The sequence below is a fragment of the Corvus moneduloides genome, chromosome 3 (genome assembly GCF_009650955.1).
Source record: "Corvus moneduloides isolate bCorMon1 chromosome 3, bCorMon1.pri, whole genome shotgun sequence".
In the NCBI taxonomy this organism is placed as follows: domain Eukaryota; kingdom Metazoa; phylum Chordata; class Aves; order Passeriformes; family Corvidae; genus Corvus; species Corvus moneduloides.
This window is the reverse complement of record NC_045478.1, coordinates 121,942,778-121,964,244: the sequence shown is the minus strand read 5'-3', so window position 1 is coordinate 121,964,244 and position 21,467 is coordinate 121,942,778. Positions and strand designations below refer to the sequence as shown.

At 46.9% G+C, this 21,467-nt stretch overlaps 1 protein-coding gene across 5 annotated transcripts in view; it reads right to left on the bottom strand.

The window, feature by feature from the left end:
• The window catches only part of RIN2 (Ras and Rab interactor 2), a 63,229-nt gene extending 46,849 nt beyond the window's left edge, over positions 1-16,380 (bottom strand). Inside the window, exon 1 of one of the 5 annotated variants that reach the window (XM_032104376.1) lies at positions 15,913-16,380. The gene's annotated coding sequence lies outside the window, so the exon portion shown is untranslated. Of the gene's footprint in view, positions 1-9,955; positions 10,121-14,342; positions 14,485-15,224; positions 15,320-15,912 lie in introns of those variants that run through there. The other 4 variants (XM_032104375.1, XM_032104380.1, XM_032104379.1 and 1 more) reach the window with 4 other exon arrangements.
• Between the last annotated feature and the right edge of the window lie 5,087 nt (positions 16,381-21,467).

The following is a 21,467-nucleotide window of genomic DNA, read 5'->3' as shown; positions in this document are numbered from 1 at the left end:
ACGCAGTAGCATTTTCTAGTTGTGTTTCTTGCATCACCAATATGCTTAACAGGTATCTCCTTGTAAGAAAATAACTCCCTTATAATGGCAAGCAATGATTCCATTATTCCCTATGAAACGTTTTGCAAAGTAAACTGCCATTCAGGAGACAGCCAATGCCAAAGAAAGATTTCCACTGACGGCCACAATTACCGGAATGAGTTCAGCACAGCTTCTAAATGGTGTGCAAGAAGAATCTGTAAGATTGGGAGCCCCTTCGGCTGTTATTGCAAGCTCCATTTAGAAGCTTGTACCGATCGCCCTGAGACCACAGAATACAAACGCTGAAAGGGCCATTTGCTGTGCGCCTCGAGCTTCAGCACAGGGTGAGGCATCGGGGCACCGATCAGCCAGGAAACAAACACCCTCTCTTTGTTCTGCTGTTGACCTTATGCTCATCTTCCATGTGACACATTCGGAAGATAATATGTAAATTATGTCACTGATCTAATGGTTTAGCTATTAAGTAAGGAACCAGATCACCAGAAATGCACCACACTTGGCACCTTGTTTTTTTGGATAGCTCCCAGTGACAGCAGCTGCTCATTTCCAGTACACAGGCTGCTCCTCCTCTGAGCCGAGTAAGCGAAGGCAGTCAAATACAGAGAGTCTATGGTAAGGGCTAATATTTGAATTCCTTGATCAAAACTGTCAAGATGTAATCATCTGGGACACTTGTCAGTTCAGTTGTTAGCATAAGATAGGTACAATTTCACCCCTTCTTCTTTATTCACACTTTCAGCATATTACATGAAACAGCAATTTTGTGGACCGCAAAAACTCAGGCTTATAACCAAATGCTATGTTCACAAGTATCAAGGAGAAAAACGTGAGCAGTGTGGCATCATCTTTAAAAGAGGAAGATGTTTTGGGATTTCAGGAAGCACATGTGTCCTCTCCGGCCTCTGCACGGTCCCGTTAAGACAAAAAGTACCAGTAGTTAATACACTCTCGTGATTTAAGAAATGGGCCTCATATTTGGTGAGAACTTTGATGTGTAATTAGTTTCCGTTCCCAGTGAAAATTGGGAACAGTACTGCCCTGCGTCAGAGGGTTTTCTCAAGGAGTAAACCACACAGCAGTGACAATTTCTGACACTGCATTGATGGGGGTGACTCACAGGAACCCCTCACTGTCATCAGGGCATATGCAGAGGAAAGAATGGTGTGTGACCAGAAGAGAGGACAAGGTCCCGAGCTCCCGATCAGCCCGGAGGGAGGGCTGGACTAGCTGAACTCTGGAAGTCCCTTCCAACCTCTGGTTTTTGCAAACATGTCACAAAGCAGGGGGGGGGGACAGGGAATGGGGAAGTGTGTGTTGGGGAGGTTGGGTTTTATTTTTGGTGGGGTTTCGGCTTTTCTTTCCTTTGTTTGCTTCTTTTGCAATACCAAGATATCAGAGGAAAAGCATGAATTTTTCTTACTCAGTTTCACACGGTGGTGGGAGCCCTCCGCCGCTCCAAACCCCATTTCGACTTTTCATCACACAGGAATTGCTACATTTGCATAACCCAAGAGGAAGCTCAAAGTCAAAAAGCATCGTATCAGCTTAAACAATTAATAAATCAGACTTTTAACTTTGTATATATTAGCAAATGATATATACCTGATCACAACACACACAAACTGGGTGAAAAAACATCTAAACTTGGAGCAAACAATTCAATGTAATACTGGAGCCACATATCAGCAGGAGTAAGAAAAATTTGGATGTATGTTTTTTACGGAGACAACCCGACTAAACAAACCGGAACTATTATTTATCGACCACTGGAAAATGTTTAAAAATACCCTGGTCAGCTCACCTAGTAAGTGATATGCAAACATTTATCCAAGTTTAAACAAATGGGGAAAAAATTACAGCGATTGAACCTGATTTTTCGCCTCCTAAAGCAAGTACACTAAGTGCTGTGGGTCAGCTAGTGTAAAGCCACTGAAATTCTTGGACCTAGAAAGGATCCATTTTCAAGATGCCTGTTTAAGGATGCAAAGCATCCCACATACTGAATCATGCCAGGTCAGCACCGAGCAACTAACCTGAGGGCACTCCAGCTATGCAGGGCGTGGATTTGCTTTCTGTTCAATAACAATTGTATTTGCACGCCATGAGTTATATTTGCACTAGTGCTTTCTGTCCAAGAGGTTAATGTAATCCAACAGACTGTACGAGGAAGATCACATGTGAGTTTTTGAGGTTGCACTTCATGTTTGTTTATTTTAAACAGCTGGACATCAGTCATGATGGACAATTTGCTTCTTTATTCACTCAGCACTCACTACTAACTTTTTGTAGCACACTTCCAATGTGGTTCCCCACTCTCAAGGGTGCACAAACAGCAAACTGTGAAGCTGAGTACCAAGTAAAAGATTTACTTCTCAAAGAACAAAAGAAAGTATTTTCACTAGAAAAACGTTAAAAGGACAGTGCTTATGTCTTGATCTATTTGTTTTGGTTTATGCACAGAAGAGACTCCAAGAAAATCTTGCATTAATTAAACCAAGGTCACTGCTCTCCATACAAAGATGACCCATGTAAATACACCAGATGGCAAAACACTTCTGCCTACAGCAGAGTTTTCACTGCCCTAGCCCAGCTCAGACCCACTGGCAACGAACAGGTAAGCTGCTCACTGCAGAAAGCTTGCATCATGGCTTGTCTCGGCTGTGGAGACGGGCTTGGAACTGGGTTAGCCCCACTAGGGACTTGACACCTGCACCACCACAGCACAGCACTGCTAACCTGTATTATGCAGGGGGAAAGCCACCACCGGGCTCGGAGTGTGTCATTTGTTCCTGAACCACACTCGGACTACACAGACTGGAAAAAGCAGACTGAGCCATGGAAGTGTGCCAGTTCACTGCTGCACTAGTGTGCCAACACAGCAAGCAGGATAAACCCAAAGCACAGTGTTCTCACTGTCCTGTCCGCTGTGCCATATACACATCATAGGAGATGGAATGCCTAGACAGAATGCCTACACTTATTTTGTGTTACTAGGAGGTTAAAAATCAAAACAAACCCACAAATCAAATCCTGGAGGGAAAAACTCAATTTTCAGTCTTTATTTCTTGCCTGTTTGAGGATCTGACTGGGGACAGAGGGGAGGGGAGACATGAATAGGGCAATGTAACAGTTCTTCAGAACAAAGTCTGCAGAGAGCATAATGCATGGTACTGCCCCTACCTGACCTATCCGGAAAAACCAGGTCATTTTAAATCCTCAAAATAATTTCAGACACTTGTACATGCCTCATAATGATCAGGTCTGTAAGACTGGTTATAAAGAGTGACTGTTCTATAAAATACATGCACAACTTTGACCAACTATGCTCTGAAATATTAAGTTTTCTTTTTTGTCATACTGAACTATTGCTTATCTGGGGCACTGGGGAGGTGGAGGGATTCACCTTGGAGATGTTTTCTTTTTGAGGGAGTTCCAAGTATTCAAATATTTGGAATCTACAATTTAGTTTCTAAATACATATGTTCACCAAACAAAAGAGAAAAGTCAATCACAACATATGACTCTGATAAACAGTCTTAAATGTTTTTTCTTCCATCCCATTTCTTTACGGAGAAAAAATATTAAGTAGTGAAAACAAGAAGGTTATGACACACACCAATGAAACCCAGGAAATTCAAAGCTGAAAGCTGTTGAAATATCTGTCTCAAGTTAATTCCACTCCTCTTCCTGTTTTTTACATACACACCATGGGACTGGCAGTGTCAGCCTCGAGCAAACTTCCTGGCTCGGGTCCCAGTCTGCGTAACTTCGAAGTCACGTAAGCACAGGTCACCCTTCCTGTCCTCATGCTGCTCTTCTTGATCCTCCTTCCAAAGACAATTGTTCCCTCCGACTTCTCCCTGCTACTCTTCCCTCCGATAACCCCATCACCTTCTGTCACAGCTGACTTGTAAATTCACCAGCAGCGCAAAGGTTACTGCTGCTTGTCCCAACCCTCTTCCCTTTTCCCATCAGGTTGATCCTCACTAGCACTGTCCTCTCACTCCTTATCCTGAGCAGCCCCAGACTCCCCTACCACAGCCTCTACACCCAGCTTGCCTTCACTCTTGCAGCTGAACCCCTGGGGACGAAGCCTCATGACTCTGCCAGCTTCCTTCCCTGTACCCGTAAGGTCTCCATCCACAAATCCATCCATCCTCCTGTTTTTCAATTTTCACTATTTTCTACTTCCTACTAAAGGTCCTCTCCTTTTCTACCCCTTCTTCCCAAGCCATCTGCATAAGGATCCTGGACAGACAGGATTTCATATTCATAGAAGAATCACAGAACAGTTTAGGTTGGAAGGGGCCCTAAAGGTCATTTAGCTCCAATCGCCCCGCCACGGGCAAGGACACCTTCCACTGTAAGGTGGACACCATGCACGTTCCACACCTCCACTTTATGCAGGTTTGAGCAGCCTTCTCATCCCTTCCCCTTCTTCCATCACACTTGTATTTAAGAAGGTGGACCAAGATCACCACACCCTAATAAGGCCCCTATCTGCTTCTTTCCTCCAGTCCCTCGAAAGGCCAGGACATATACGGCCCATAGATAAAGAGGGAGGAATTGATGCCACAGCACCGACTGGCTCTAACAGTAAGGAGAACCGCTTAAAGCCTCTGCCAGGCTGTCTTCTTCCAGACTAGGAGGAATGAAAGTCCTTCCTAGGTTTCGGAATGAGCTCTTTTCCCTCCTCTAACTTCTTTTTGATCCCCCAGTTGAATAGGGGATATCATCATAGCCAAACTTTCCTTCCTCAGCAGCATCAGCAGTCACATCAAGAACTATTCGATTAGAACTAAAAAGTTTGTCCTTACTCACTGGATTAATGAGTTCATAGAAACTCCTAGCAGGGGAACTGCTGAAGAAAGAAGCGTGGGTGTTTAGTTCTTCTATGTTAGTTTGCTTGTGTAAACAATTTGTTTTCTCTCTCCTGGGACAGTGTGTTTTGAAATAGGCTTTTTAGAAGACAGTAAGCCTCACTGGTTGAAACGGTGAAACTGGGTCCAAGTGCTGCCAAAAGCAGAGCATTCCAAACACACTGGTGACTCCACATATTTGCTGTACTGGGGGGTTAACGTTAAGCACACAGGTCAGACAGAGTCTGTTGGTGTCACTTTTTTTTCTTTCGGATCTGAACCAAATGCAATCAAGCCCAGAAAGTAAGGCAGCAGTCAGATGACAGGCTAGGTTTAATTCTTGCTGACACACTGGTACCAAAAGATTCCCATGACTTCCAGCAACAAACACTGGCAATCACTGTGTATGGGGAGCTCGGACTAAGCATAGTGCGATACGCATTTACCCGGTCCTTTTAAAAACAAAAATTAAATTGTTTAACAGCTAATAAATTCCATCACTCTCATTCTGCCGATAATGAAGCTGCCAATAGGTGAAAATACTTCTTAGGTTACACACCACAATTTCAAGACTTCACATGGCATTGGTTTATTGCTTCTACATCTGGTGCCAGTTATTTTTATACAGCTTCTTTGTATAAATTCAACAACATGGAAAAAACTCTTCCAAGTTTATCAACCGTTCTTAAAATAAACACCAACAAGTCCATTACTGTCTTCTGTACCTCAGCTATGACATATCCCCTGCACAAACACAAACCCATGTCCCTGGGGAGTCACAAATCTCTCGAGTAACTTGACCTGCTGTGACTGAGCTAGGGGAACTCAGTCCAGCCCTAAAATTAATCTTTTTGTTCCCAGTCCATCTGCCTTTGTTTTCAAAACCATAGCACCAAAAGGCAAATCAAGGAGAAAACAAACATCTTCCAGAGTTTGCGGACCATGACCTCATGCGGCCAGGACTGCTGTCCTGCGTCCCCTCCTACTTGTAAAGTCCCATTCCAGTGCCTACCAGAGAAGGTGAACACGAACAATGTCCCGCAAGGAGCTGGCATCAGCTTCCCCCTAGAGACAGAAATCAAGTATATTCCATTATTTCTCCCAAGGCCTGCACACAGGACAACTGGAGCTGCCCAGAAAGACCCTGCTGAAGCCAACACCCCCTGCTCCCCAAGTAATTAGCTGGCATTTGATGCAGTGTACCCCTTGAAAACAAGGAAAGCATAAGTGTGCTTTTCCCCTCTTCCATGCCATCCTTCCCCTGCCCAGGGGTCTGTTACACTCAGCCAGGCTTCCTGTAATGCCACTGAGGGTTCAAGCAGGAGCACAGATCCTTCAACTTGCCTTTATAGCCCGAAGTTTAACAGCAGCTGCTGTCAGCTGCCACTCTGACCACTGTCAGCTCATGCTTCCCACATTTATTCTTAGGCTTGAAGGGCTAGAATAACTTTTTCCCCTTTTGCCCTTCAAATAAAAGTTATGTTCTGCAGAAGGTAACTACAGTGGTGCCTCTCTCGTCTAGGGAATCTAGCATTCGGCAATGCATAATGCAAGGAGAGCCAGACTGTAATCCAGCTTTAAGAACATGTAAATCACTTTCCACTCTGGAACGTCCTTTCTTCTTTGTGCTCTGTCCATTCTGCCAATGTCAGCCTAAGCTTCCTACCACTGCTTCTTTGTACAGCAAACACCGTGTTACCAGCACTGTAGAACTCTGCAGCAGGAGCTACTTGTTTGAAACCTGCATGTTCAGTGAATTTTTGGCAATTTCTGCTTGTTAATCTCTGGATCAGAAATGGATTCCAAGTCCAGCACCACCTTCAAACAGCTGTCATGCCTCTTAGCACTTTGCCACACAAAAGCACCTTTCTCCAATCTCCTAAAATACACAGTAAATTCACACAGAAACATTGCACTAACACATTTCACACCTATACACGAATTACACTGTCATACTCAGGCCTGGAAAAGCAGCAATTCAATTTCCCGTTCCATGACCACCAAGGCTGCAATGTGATAAACTGCCCCTAAGAAATGACAATTTTGCCAACTGCCCCAGACATTTACACGCAGCCCTGGAAGATGTGACCTTGAAGTGATGACCATCCTATGTGCAATTCGGTCTCAGCCTAAAGATTCACAACACAGGCTCAAGGACTCAATGGCACAGGTGCTTTGCTGAACTGGATCTGAAAGAGGAAGATGTAAGTCTTGCTGGGGTGAATGACTATTTGAAAGGCAGGGAAAAGACCACAGCCTACAAGTGGGTTTAAATAGCCAAGAAAAGAACCATACTGCCTTCAGTTAAAAGCTGGCCAGCTCGAGACAAAAGCCTTTCCACTGACAACCAGGTTTCTGCACTGGCCCCCAGACAGTGGACGAGCAGAAGGAAAGGAGTCCATAAAATGCTGAAAGAGTCACGCTGCAGGCATCACACACAATCGACTTCGCCAAAACTTTACAAGAGCTACTCTTCTTCAGAGTTTATACATTCAGACCAAAAAGGCGTGTACTATGGATGTCAGAGACCATGTACACAACCTGTGAGTTTGCATACAAGGCCTGATGTTTTATCTTTGTCTGGACCTTTCCCTAGTTTCCTGAGTTAAACACGATCTGTCGGTCTGAATCAGTGCTACTTTAACAAAATGCATCAACCAGAAAAAACATGAACAGAGAAAAACTGACAGACCACCCATAGCTAAAATAAGAAATATAAACACCTTGCTGGATGGAAAGCTTGCTAGCAAATTAGCTGAACCTACGACCTACCTTTCTTAAATTTCTTGTCCTTCTAATGCACCAGGTTTCAGTAAAATCTTCCAAATGAAGATTTCCCCTAGCAAAATACAGGCTGTCTTGCCATTCTGTTGGGCCCAAGGGCATGCTCTGCCTCGATACAGGGCAAATGCCTGTAACCAGCGTTACAACCCAATCCCACGCAGCAAAGGAAATATCCCCAGGGACAGACCTGTGCAGGGAACACAACATCCACCCGCACGTGGGAACTGGAAGGCCCAAAACCAAAAACCCAAGGAGTCTTCCCATCACGACTGGTGCATTGCCTCCTAGTGGCAGCTTTAACCAAACTGATGAACACATGCCTTTGTGAAGGAAAAGGTGGCATGAAACAATGTCCTGCTATTAAAACTACTTTCTTTAATTCACTGCCTTCAAGTTAGGGTCTCAATCCAGCAATCCCCAGTTAAACATACTACCCAGCTAATCCCAAGGCCCAAGACTTCCTTAGTTTTACATTCTGTACTCCAGTGATGCAGCCAAAAGCCTGCCAGGAACACTATTGAGATTAGGCAAACTAGTACTCTTCTAGCCACGATTAGAATATCGATAGTAACTACTGAAAAACAACTCTCACCCACTGCGTGTACTTAGAACACATCAAACAATGAGAAGCAACACACAGAGCATCAGTGGAACTGCCAGTGTTATGCACTCCTTGCCCTGAAATAAACCTCGATTAAAAGGTTGAATTTAGACGTAGCTCTCAGAGTGCCATACTAAAAAAGGAAAGAAAAGCAGCTGCCTCCTCCAGCTCACTGTGGAGTAGTGAAAGTAGTGGTTCTCTACAACATGGCAAACAGAAGGCCACCAGCAGCCCAGGAAGACGCCCCAAGTGTCTGCCAAGAGGCTGTGCACATGGGAGTACCCCACTCCAGCAAGGATCAATCACACAGGATCCAGCTAAAACACTTCTCAGGCTTCCAGAGCTGTTGTAAACCACAGGGAAATACACCATAGCTGTCATGATGTATCACCGTACGTGATAGCTAACATATGCTCAGTCATTCATGAAATACCAAGGGATGAAATAATATTTTTCATATAGACATCAAAAAATGAACCTGCATTATAAAAAACCAAATATTGACTTTGGCAGATCATACCTTCCAGCAAAAAAATTGCAATAAAGTTAAACATTTAAAGGGACATACTGCAAAACAGATGCTGAGAATATCTTTGTAGGGATTCCTGCCAAAGTGGAGGAGCTGTGCATCTATCAGTGCAACAAACACGATTCAAGAATTTTTATGGAACCACTAAATAGAAACTTTGAACTATCCAAAGGAAAGATGGTTGCTTGCTTGATGGTGAACTCATTTTTTCCTCTGCTAAAAATGCCAAGCAATACAGTTTGCAGAGGACATACTACATAAATGAAGAATACCAATTCAAGTTAGAACTGAGCCTTTCTACCCAACTCCTCAAAGATCATTTTCTAAAACTCCAGTTACCTAAAAGCAGTTTACAGAGACTTCAGCAGCAATTCCCAGCTCTAACACACATTCAGAGCAACACTTCAGGATGAGTTTTACTGCACTTATGACTTAAGTCAATCAAGTTCAAGCTACCAGCACATTTTCTACTCACACCTCCCAAAACTGAATTCTCATAAACTTCCGAAACAACCATCATTTCAACAGCTGTCTCTAGATAGACCTAGTAAAACCTAAGTAAAAATTTAGGGATATGCTGTGGCACAGGTGCATATACAACTTAAATAACCTAGAGCACCCTAAAGGCTCCCAGTCATGCATCCAGACAGTTGTGGCCCTTAGCAAACACACCACAAGAACCCTGCTTCCTTCTCCCAAGCTATTCAGTGTGTCCAAAGTCTGATTTTTATTCTTGCATTAACTACCAAGAACACTGTGAGTAAATTATTCTTTTTTAAATCCGCAGCTGTAGCTAAAACAGCTTGTTACAACATTTACTGAGGGCTGACATTTCATAGTTGCCAACATCTAACTGCTTTCCTAAGAAATTACAGTCTCAGCAAGTTATGCAGCATAAAGCATGCCAAGGCCCCAGCTGGCACAAGGATGCATGTTTATTTTTGTGAAGGTTATGGTTTTGGTTTGTGGCTGCATTAAAAAAAAACGAACCAAAACAACAGTTTAAAAACTTAACTTCTTTGCAAAAGGTGATGAGCAGTTTCCCACACAAGCAGATCCAAAACTGGTAGCAGGCATCCCCAGGCCTCAGTACAGGCCTTCTTTAATTCCCAAGTTAGAATTATCACAAGGCTCACTTACAGAACCAGCAAAAAGCTGGAGTACACGGCAGCACCTTGCCACACTGGCTCAGGCACACAGGTTGGGCTGGAACACAACAGCTGGGAATTCTGTCCAATGCTCCACACAGCAGAAACCCCTCGTGCCACAGCATCTGGCTTTTGCACTGAGCACCTAACCAGGCACCTGCAGGGCAGCAAGATAAAAGAGGGTACTTGTAAACAGAATTTCTCTGGGCACTGCCTCCCTGGGCTGCTCCGACCACTCACTCAGACCTGCCTTCTGCCATCCCCATCTGCTCCACAGCTCCAAGTCCTCACCTGACCCAGGGAGTCAAGTCAATGTTCCCCTCTCTTTCCACACATTCGCTCTCAAACGCATTTAAAGACATGTCTTGGCATATGCTCAAAAATCATCATCCATTAGGAGAAAATATTAAGCAAAGGATTTAGAGGAAGACAAGGCTACAGATCCACAGTCAAGTTAAGAAGGGGAATGTCAGCATATGCAGCACACATCATGCACGAAAGCAAAACCAGTAAGGTTTTGGGTTATTTTCATGTCGCAAGGATGTATGCTTCAACAAAGTCAGCATTGAAGAGCCCTGGAGTTAATTCCTGGAAAGCACAGATTTGTATTCAGCAAATATAAACTGGAAGACAAAAGCATCACTTTTGATGCAAAAAAAAAGCGCAAAAGAACCCTTTAAAAGTCAAAAAAGTATCTGGCTATTGTGGATTTTCTTCTTTTCCCAAACAAGCCACTTGTGAGACCTTGTTTAGAGCACTGTATTTAGTCCTGGGCATCTGGCCAGACGACGTTCACATTCTGGAGCTGGTGGAGTGAGGAAAAAGAATCGTTTGGGGGTGTTTTTTTGAGAAAAGTACCTCAGGAAAGAGTTGCATCTGCCTCTAAGCAGGTGTACATGAGGCTGGGGAGGTGACTTAACATCTCTCACCAGAGTCAATCTGCAGTGCTCTGCCGGTTGTAATGGAGCAACAGCAACTTGCAGCAAAAGATCTGTCCTTTAGATTCTGAATACCACACAAAACGATCCAGTGTTTTCAGACTTTTCAGAACTCAGAAAGACAACACCTGCTTACGTGCAAAGCAGGGCTTTTACTCTTCGAAGACAAGTTACAGATAAGACATCTTCCAAGAACATTCATTTACAAGGCTGTCTTGCAAAACCCCGTTCCCAGATCAGGAGGAAAAATGCATTTCCCTTTTCTCATCCTACCCTCCCGTTATAGGCAGCCTTCACAGACCAGAATCCTCCCTGGTGCAGCATCATTAGCTGTCTTCTCACACAACACCCAGCACAAATGGGTGCACTAATTCCAAACAGTATATGATGATTACATACCACAAAACACTGTTATTCCTGCCAGAGGACTGCTAGGACTCCAGTAACTTCTTTTTGCTACTTTCACTCTACCATGGGGAGATCTTCATGCTCCTCTCCCATATTCATGCGGATGGCAGAATCCTTACCAGCTCCAAAGGGAACAGTACAGCATTAACGCACAACAATTTTCAACTGAGCTAATTGTTTAGATCAGCATTTCCAAAAAACCAGAATGAACCTACTGACAGAATGTGACTGCAGCTCCACAATTTCTTTTCCGTTATGTATAGTTTCTCTCTGCTGATCCCAAGGCAGAAATATGGCTTTAGCCATCCTGCAAAATTTTCAATTTTACTTAAAAAAGTAAACAATGGGTTCTGTGTATTGCAGGCTCATAAGATCTACATTAGGCAACCAAAAGTTACAAGGATAAAATCAAGCTCTTGGGCCTGATTCAGCATTCACAACAGCATAAGTTCAGAAGCAACTCCCCTGAAGTCAAAAAAGCATAAAACTTACTGTCAACAGAGGAGAACTAGGCCCACCCTTCTTCGACTAAAGAATGATCCTCACAAAGAATGGACTTCACAAGCACGAGACAACCTGGGAATGCTATGCTACATTACTATGCTTTTTGTTTTGGCTGAAAACTTCAGGCAGCAACCCTCAGCTGAAACAGGCAGCTGGGAACACTTCCATGCCAAGACTCTTCCCCTGCCTGCTCGGGCACAGAGCAGCAGCGTGCACTTTACACACACTTTTCCCAGCAGCCCAACACCCGCATGAGAAAAGGACCTGTGTTTCCACACTGCACAGACCTCTGTCTGTCTTGCCAATCACATCATCAGCTGAGACAGGGGATGCTTTTTGGGGCAGAATGTCCAGCACGGAGGCAGCCATGGACTGCTGTGATGCCTGGCAGGTCCTTCACCACCTCTCATTTCTGTGGCAGCCTTGTGGAAAGGAACAAGGAGGCAGAGAAAGAACCGTATGTGTTTGTTGTGGTCCATCTACAAAAAGGTCCTCAAAGCCAAATTAACACAGGCTGGGTTATAGCACAGCAGGTAATCTTACCTGCCAGGTAAGGATCACACAGGGCCCAGACCAAAACCACTTACACACTTCAGACTCGACAGCCAAGAATGCAAAGCAGCAGCAGCTGCCCTTCCACAAACAAACCCTGTCATGGCTCACAGCAGCTGAGACAAAGAAAATTCCATGCCCCTGCCAGCTCTTTCTCCTTGTCCTGCTCTAGCTGCAAATGCTCAGGACTCCTGAACATGTATGGTAAGGTAAACCAGAGCACCTCAGCACTGGGTAACTGCAGGTGGTAGAATATCAGGTACCAGTAATGTCCACAGTAGTCCTACTCTGCACCACAAGCACCACAAACGCTAAGAAGCAGACACAACCTCCTTTCTAGCTGCCAGTAACATGCTCCATGAGAAGACATGGGATAAGCGTGTTGCATTAAATGTCCTGATGTAGCATTTTATGTGTCAGGAATAATTTATTTTCAGTGTTCTGAACTAAGACATATATTGGAAAACTAGACCCTCATATCCATCCAATTCATACTACGACACCTCTGTGTTTTGCTACACAATGATTCGATTTAACACAGGGCACGAAATATTCAGTTACACTTCCAACCCCTCTCCTGATAGGAATTACCAATCGAATGATAAGTGACAGAAACAAAACAAATGGTAACTGGCATGCTTGACTCTACTTAGCATTCTCACCACAGCAACTCTTCATTGAGGAGCTTCAGAGGGTTTTTTGAGACACATCTCGATAAACCTCCAACTGCACATTAGAGGTACGTAAAGCCTCTTACTCTCTTACTCTTAAACCTCTTACTCTTGAGATCTGTATGGTATGCCAAGTATTTATTACAGCCACAGGCAAGCCCTGCACAACCACAGAGCCTGCAATACATTTGATCACAGAACCAGTTTTCTGTATGTTGCTCCACTAATGTTTGAAGTCACCATGCCTGCAAGCTAAGAGCACGATTTTGCTGTTCACCCCCTTTCTCCTCCCGACACAGAGCCTCTCAGTGATCCTACAGGGCCAATAAACTGTGGCTGGGGTTCAGTGAGGTATTAAGAAAAGAACTGAGTCCGTATCTACTTGATACAGTACTCCATCAATCCCCTGCTGCCGATGGGAGATGAATTACCTCACTTATCGCTGCAATGTGACAGCCGCATTATTCTCGTACATAACAGCAGCTCTCTAACTGCTACAGTAACAGCACTGTTCTTCTCTTTTTTAAAGCAGTAGGTCCCTTCTGAAAAAAATTCAGTCACCCTACTGTTCATTCAGTCTCTCAGTAACTACTGCTTGAACTAGCTTTAAAAACAACGCAGGAATGCCCTGATAGCTAAGTAGAAGAGCTAGTCTTCTTCTACATCAAGAGCAACAGGAGCCACCTCTCCTGGTCCTGTCAGCCACACACCAGAACACCTGTCCAGCTGTTCACTCACCAAATGCCTCATCAATGGTGGAAGGAGGGGACACTGGAGCAGAGTTTCACACAGACAGCACAACCATTCTCCTAGAGGTGGAGTGAGAGACACTGAGCTGGCTGGGAGCGCAACAGGGTGACAGAGTGATCTACCACAGTCACCCACAAGAGCCCCCCAACACACCCTATCCAGCTGTGCCAGCACTACTGGCGGCCAACAGACCCCTGGCCAGCATAGCTTCATCCCACTTCCTCCTGCTGATCTAATTAAATAGTCAAGCCCCAAGTAAGCAACTGGTATTTTTGGAGCTAAACAGAGCTAAAACTAATGAACCTTAATATAGATCTGCCCTGAGGAAAGTCAAGGGCTTGGTTCCATGGCTATACTGGCATACTTTTACCACAACAAAACACAGAATTACTCGTGGAACCAGCGCAGACTCAGCTGAATCGAAGACACAGCTGCTGTGGGGCAGCAGAGTCACGGCTGTTGAGTCCTTGCCTTTCCGAGCACGGCCCCATCGGCCTTCCAGCCCCCACCCAGCACACACAGACACACCTCTGCAGGTACAATCAACTCCACTCACCCGACCAGTCCCTCAGCTGTCACCCCAAGCCATCCTCTGAGGGAAAGGGCTCCGGCCAGCACTGTCCTGTTAAGCCCCGCGGCTTCTGCTGTCACGCAAATACCTGGCGGAAATTTTGTTCTGCTCACTCCCCATCAGCTCAGCTGGGCTGGCAAAGGCACATGAAGACGTTCCTTACTTAATAGGGCTTAAGAGTTACACTTTGGGAAATCAGCAAATAAAACAAATGAGAGGTGAGAACCCCGAAAAGGTGAGAAGACGAGTTCACAGAGGAAAATACACCGTCTGCTCTTCTACATCTACCAAACCACACCTGCGTGATCTAAAAGAACCTTTTGCCATAATTCGCACACGGAAATACTTCAGAAGAGCATGCAGCAAGACATGCACTGCATCCCCGCCTTTTAGGCCCCAGGAGCCCCTGTTCCAGCCAGCAAAGGGAGCGGATGCCCGGACCGAGGGCTCCCCGTGGAGCAGGGGCTGGACTCCGGACCACGGCGTGCGCTGCCGCAGCAGTGCCAGGGCCGCGGCCGCGCTACGGGCTCGCACCGCACCGCGCTCCCGTCGCGACTCCGTGGCACCGGAGGGGACTGGGAGGTGGCGGGACGGACACCAGCAGGGTGCCCAGCCCGGGGCCCGCGGGGACCGAACCGATCCGGTCGCCCTTGGCGGGTAAAGGGGTCGTAGGTGAGAGCACCGGCTGCGACCGAGGCGGGGACAACGCTGCCCCGCGGCACCGGCGGCCGCCGAGGCTCGGCTGGGCCCGGCCCGCCCGCTCCCGCGGCGCTTTCGCGGGGGCGGTTTCGATCGGGCGCCGCGAGCCCCACGGACGGCCGCGACCCCCGCACCGCCCACCGCCCGCCCCTCCCTCCCTCGCTTCGCCTCACCTCGCCTCGCTTCGCCTCACCTCGCCTCCCGCGCGTCGGCGGCAGCGCCGGGCAGCGCAGTCGGAGCCGCCCCGGCCGGCCGGGCCGGGCGGAGGCGCGGGGAGGGGCCGGCTCTGCGCCGCCGCTCCGCTGCCCCCGCGCCGCTGCCCCCGGGGCCGCCGCCGCCTGCGCATGCGCCGCTCGCGGGCCGCGCTCCGCCCCCGGCCGGGCCGGGCCGGGCAGAGCCCGTGAGGGCAGCGGGGGCTCCGCGAGCACGGAGCCGGGCGGGCTCCGGGCCTCAGCGCGCCGTCACCTGCCCGGGGGGCGGGGTGGCCTCACAGACATCTCCAAGTCGCCAGGACCCGTGCGATGGGCGCAGTTCTCCGCAGACTTGGGCCAACGAAGCGGTTAAGATCATTCGCAGCATCGGTGCCGTTAGGCTGTGCATTTTCCACAGCTCATTCCAGGATGTATTTCAGTGCAAGTTACTTCAATAACAGAACAATGAGAGCAACATTTCCCTTCCATTCTGGCAGCTGCCAGCAGTGCCCATTAAGAATGCCAGTGACCACAGTGAGGAGCAGCTGACGTGTCAAGCCTGGTTACAAACACGTTCAAAGACATGCCGCAGCAGCAAAATCTGCTTAAAGGGGGTATAAGCAATTCCAAAATCGAGACCATTAAAACGAAAGGTGGATTCTTACCTAGCTTTTAGAAGGCAGGATGAAGGAATGCTGTCTCATGTCCAAGAAGGTGATATTTATATTAATCCATGGCTTCCATGAAAGCTCCCATTTATCCTCAGGCCTAAGAGCCCTGGCTTAGTCCCGCTGAGCAGCTCCTGTTGTGGCAGCTTCCCCCCAGTCTATAGCTGCCTTTTGACCGAGGTGTGAGACTTCGCTGGCGTGAGCTGGAGCAATCCTGCTTGCCAGCTGTGGCAGCAGTGATGAGTTCTACAAGGCGTCTCCAGGGCCTCTGGCAATGGCTCCACCTGCATGAACACCGTACAGACATTAAAATGCGTTCATCACAAGCTGTATTGTGACTGACTTTTCAGTCCAATGGGAGCTGCTGGTGTTTATTCAGGAGCCTAGAAGATGGAACTGAAGTCCAGTCTTGCGGTGCCTGGTTTGGCAGAGCCATCAGAGCCCTTGGCTACCCTTACAGAGAGAGGGGAAGACACCACTACCCCCCGCCCCTGCCTCCCTGCCCAAACATTTGGGAGCAGTGAGGTGAACTGCCAGCCACAGATGAAAACAGGAGCAGAAAAGGCAGTAAACAAGAGGCAAGTTAGGACATAGCCAGCCCTGCCAAACTGGAGCAGAACTGAGCTCTAAGAACTGGAAAAAATTCACTGGAAAAGCCTTTGCCTGGTACAGCCTTTGAAGGATCAGAGATATGGCATCAAGTTTCATGGCTTGTGTTTCTTATTTATCCCTGACTGAGACCCCTCCCCTCAAATCCAGCTGTGAGATGGGCTTGGCACGGTTTTCTATACATACAGTAAGCCTGCAGAACAGCAGTTTTTCCCAAGCCCTGAACAGCTGGGCTGTATTCCTCATCATACGGATGCGGGTCAGAGACCAACGTGTAGGCGGAAGGATTCAAGGTGGGATGCCCCTGAGCACCTGACTAGTCTGGACAAGACTGGCATACAGTCTTCCCCAAGCTGCTGCTCTGCTGTGTTATAAGCCATGGAGAGGCGAGGGAAGTTTTCCCATGGAATTTGGATGTGACTGGGCCACGGCAGCGTGTACTTTAGCTATAAAAATCACATCCCGAGTACAAAGCGTGTTATGAGCATGGATCTCCAGTGTCCCGAGTAGATACCACGGGGATGGAATACAGACTTGCTTATCTCTTGTCACACCGTGGCAGCTGCAGCAAGGAGCAGAAACTGTTAATTCCTTTGGCTAGCTTCTCTTACGGTAGCCAAGATTCCAGCGTCAAGACACTCTCCTCTTGCACTGGCTCCTGCCCTAGACGTCTGTCACACTGCTGTGAGCTCTGCGGGAGTGAGAAGAAACTGCAGCACAGGAAAAGACAGAGGAGTTGCTTGCATCTCTCTCCTGTGAGCTGAACACATTGCTGCTGTGCCACAGGAGCAACTGTGCCATCTCCCAGCCGTGGAGGTGCACCCACCCCAGCCTCTGCAGCCAGGTGATGTCCACCAATGACTTCAGAGTGACCTGTTCTCACCTGAAAACATGATGTGTGTTTCATTTTATAGCATGTGACAGTGATTACTTCAGTACATTCCAAATCTTACCCTTGGCAGCATTATGTGTATTATACTTGTGACTTCGAGCTGGATTTCTTGTTCTGATTTGCACTCAGCTGTTCCTTATAGCAAGGGAGGAGGGAGATGGGAATCAAACTGCATGCACGAGGCACAGCAAAAGCTGCTTAAGAGCAAAACAGTCCGAGATGTTTTGTTTAGTTTTCCTAATTACTTTTTCATACAGTGATCAGAGGGAACATAATTACACATATGCAAAGAAAATAAGCCACCAAAAACCCCCGCTAACCAACCAGTGAACAAAACCCCACAGAACTGAGCCAACTAGTTTTTCTGCAAGACTAGTTTTTTGTAGCTGGGCTAGAATTGGGATCCTGAGTTGTTCCGTGCTCTGCAATGCACAGTGAGGCAGAATCTCTCCTTGTTCCACCTCCTCCCTTTCTCTCAGCCCTGTCCCATGAAGGTAGATCTGGCCAACAGCTTTCCAGCACTCCTTCACATCAATACGGATCTCCATGGTGGAGTTCTGATGGGAGAGCCGACAACAGCTAAGCCTCCTCAGCAGCCAGGAAATGAGTAAGTGGAAAAGCCGCATAACTCCATTTCCAGCTCAGCAGCACTTACTTTTTACCTTCCCTCTCTTTTAATTTCAAGAATTTTTTTGAAACAGTATTCACACAAAATGTGCATCCATACAGGGATGTGCGAAGGCTTGGACATCTCAGCTCCCAAAGAAGGTGTGCACCAGAAGCCCAAGTTTCTCAGAAAGCCCCTGCAGAGTCAGAGCAACAGAGGAACACCACACACATCCTGCCCTCTCCGTGTAAGGAAGGTGTGAGGGCTATGGCATCTTATCCATCTCTTCACCAGCAGCCTCACTAGCTCAGGGAGCAAGAAGGGAGGCGCACTAACGAGCCTCCAGCTGCCAATGAAAGCTCATTCCAGCTGTGTATCTGCCAAAAGCTATTCCTTTCTCTACAGTCCGAGCCAAAGTAATGTGGCAGTAGTGATGAGATCTCTGTCAAGGGAGGTGATGACTGCCAGACACTAGCTGTGAGTAATCCTCAGGAACTTGAGGATGATCAGAGCCATGTTCTGATCCCACTGCTGAGCACGTATCTTTTTTTAGGTGGCACTGTGTGGGTAGGAGAGAAGCAGTGGTAGGACCTGTGTTTGGGTAAGGACTTCCTCTGTCCGCCCAAGTTCAGCACCGCTGATTGCTGTCTTTCACCCACCACTGAAGCACAGCGACTTGACTTGATCCAAGCTTGGACTTGGAAGTACCAGCTACTGAGGAAACCAGCCTCTGCCTTCATTATGGGTGGATGGAGTCCTGGCAAAAACCAGCATGCTCTCATCACCTTCAAAAAAGCCAGGCTGATATTTCCAGTCTTTCTCTCACAGCTGCCTTAACTTGCAGGAAAGCAATGATTGTGATTCATCCTTTTATCTTTACACTGAAGAGGGAAAAAGACAGCGTTTGTAGCCTGGCTTTAAAATAGTTTTCTAAATAAAGTCATCTGTGCTCCAGATCTCCAGTTACAGTGAGGAGTGACATACACCATACCAATTTATGGGACAACAGGTCAGTATGGAGAACTGTGATGAACCTATTATTTGTCACTTCAGCATCGTGTTTTTTTAACAGTGCACTGTTTAACTAGACCCTGCAAAAATTTAATTACTCATGTAATTTATGCTTCTTAATTAATACTTTTAACATCTAACCCTTCTCCAGACTTGGAGTGCCCACAGGCAATGCTGTTCTGAGGTGTCAGCAGGCATTTGCTTTATTACCCCTTGGAACCAACGAACTACGAACCTGGAGGAGAATCAGGCCCCCTCTATGCTCAGATAGCAGCAAGAATTCCATTATTCCAAGGGAGGGGAAAGAATTCCTGCAGCTACACTGAAGGCTCTTGTGTTTATTAGTGAAAGTACTAACATTTCCCAGTATGCTTTCATGTTGTAGTCAAGTATTTTGCTTTCGGTTTGGAGCACCCTGTAAAAACAACAAAGTCATACAAGACCAGTAACTTGAGGATGATCAGCTGCAAATGTAACTCTCACAGAGGCAGGGAGAAGCTGGCTGGTCTAGAACCTGGTGTGCAGCCTTGGGAGTTTGAAGAATGTCCTGAGATTGGTTTGAGAGCTAAAGCACTTGCTATTCTCTACTGGGGAGCAAATTCGTGTACACAGAACAAAACCCATTGCAGAGGCAAACAGTATTTGTCCAAAGTGCCACTGAATACTGCAACCATTCTCGAGAAAGGCCAAGCATCATGAGTTCAAACAGCAGGAAGCAAGAGGAAGAGATGGTACATAAAAAAATGAACCTGGACCACGAGTCCAGGTTCGTAAGTCATTACTGCCACAGACCTCCACTCAACCCAGCAGATTGTTACCTTGTATTTGGCACTTCATCTTCAGCCTGGAGAGAGCTGCATCACCCAGGAGTGAGGACAGAGCTGTGACCGGGCCAGGTTGTTGGGGTGTGTTCAGCTAACGCACACCACTACTCTACAGGCAGCTTGGTTTGAACAGGGAGCCTCAACAATACAGTAAGTAGCTTTGAGTGAGGATAACAAGATCTGGCCTGTTAGATTTAATATTTTAATCTACTGCCCAAGTGTACTGTGGCTCTAATCACAGCCATAGCAGATTCCTTGAGTAGCTGAAGATTAGAGAGACCATCGATAATCCCTGCTGTGCTGCACGGATGAAAGCTGCCAAGAGGATTTAAGGAAGAAATAAGGTATATCCAGAAATTCATTATGTTCCAGTTGAGACAAAGCAATCCATTAATACCTGACACTGAGCATAGTCCAGAAAACTGGAAGCAGATATTGAAAATGAGCAAATTTCAACAGGCCTAATGCAGATGTGATGAACCAGTTATAAATATTCAATCCAGGAAGCTCTGTCACTAAGGATGGATAGCATTCCTGTTAGGAATAACTGTAAGGCTCTATGCCCTAGATGGCATTGCTCTGCAACATTAGAAAACACACTTCTAAAATCCAAGCTCTCCCTGCAGTCAGCACAAAAGAATTTCAGGCAGGACAAGTGTTGATTTAAGTTCACACACAAAGCAGAGCTCTCTCTTTAAAATGTTACTTGTTTGAGACATTTGCACGGCAGCTGATACATTAATTATGCCACTTTTCCTTTTCCCCAGTTATTCTTTAAAGGCTCACTTGTAAAATCTTCTTGTGTGCACAGTCTGAAGCGGTTTCACTGCACCTGCTCTCTCCAGGCTGTGGTATATTCAATTGTTTTTGTTTATTCTGTGCTACTCCTCTTCTCTAGCGATTTGCTTGGCACTGTGAAGAGAGCGCTGTTTGTTCCCCACAGCCAGAGGCTGAAGATCAGCCTCCTCCTCCTCTCTGAATGCTGCAGCCTGCTCGAGGCAGCTGGACGGGAAGTGGGCACATGCTCAGCTGTGCCCAGAGGGCTGATCACCATTGCAGCAGGGAGGAAAACCACGCAAAACCAACATACCTGCAGCTCATCCCAAGTCCCGTGTCTCCACACTGCCCTCCCAAGGCATGGCCACACGCTGCCTCTGTCTGCTTCAGCGTTCCAGCAAGCACAGCGTGCTTGGGACTCCCCGAGTGCATCCACCTCCCAGCGCCACAGGCTGACTGGAAGCTGCACTTCAGGAGCTGTGCAGCCCAGCAGCAACCCGGAGGCTGCCCAGTTTTAGGCAGCAGAGCAATTTTACTTTGGCACTAAAAGCTCTAACGATTAAGCCCTTGTTTTCCAGGGTGCGGTTAACCTGTCTAGGATGTCCATGTCCTAGCATGCCCGTGCAAGGATGGGGAGAAGCCTCAGGTAGGAAGTCTCACCTGGAGCTGGGATGTGTGCACAAGAGCTGTACGGAAATGCCCCAGCCTTCCTGCAGTGCAAAACCCCATTGCTTTGGGATGCCAAGCAGCCCCACGACATCCTGCTCAGCATGCACACACTCTTTCTGTTGGAATAAACAGGTCAAAATCAAGTAGGCACAGCCTGGAGGGA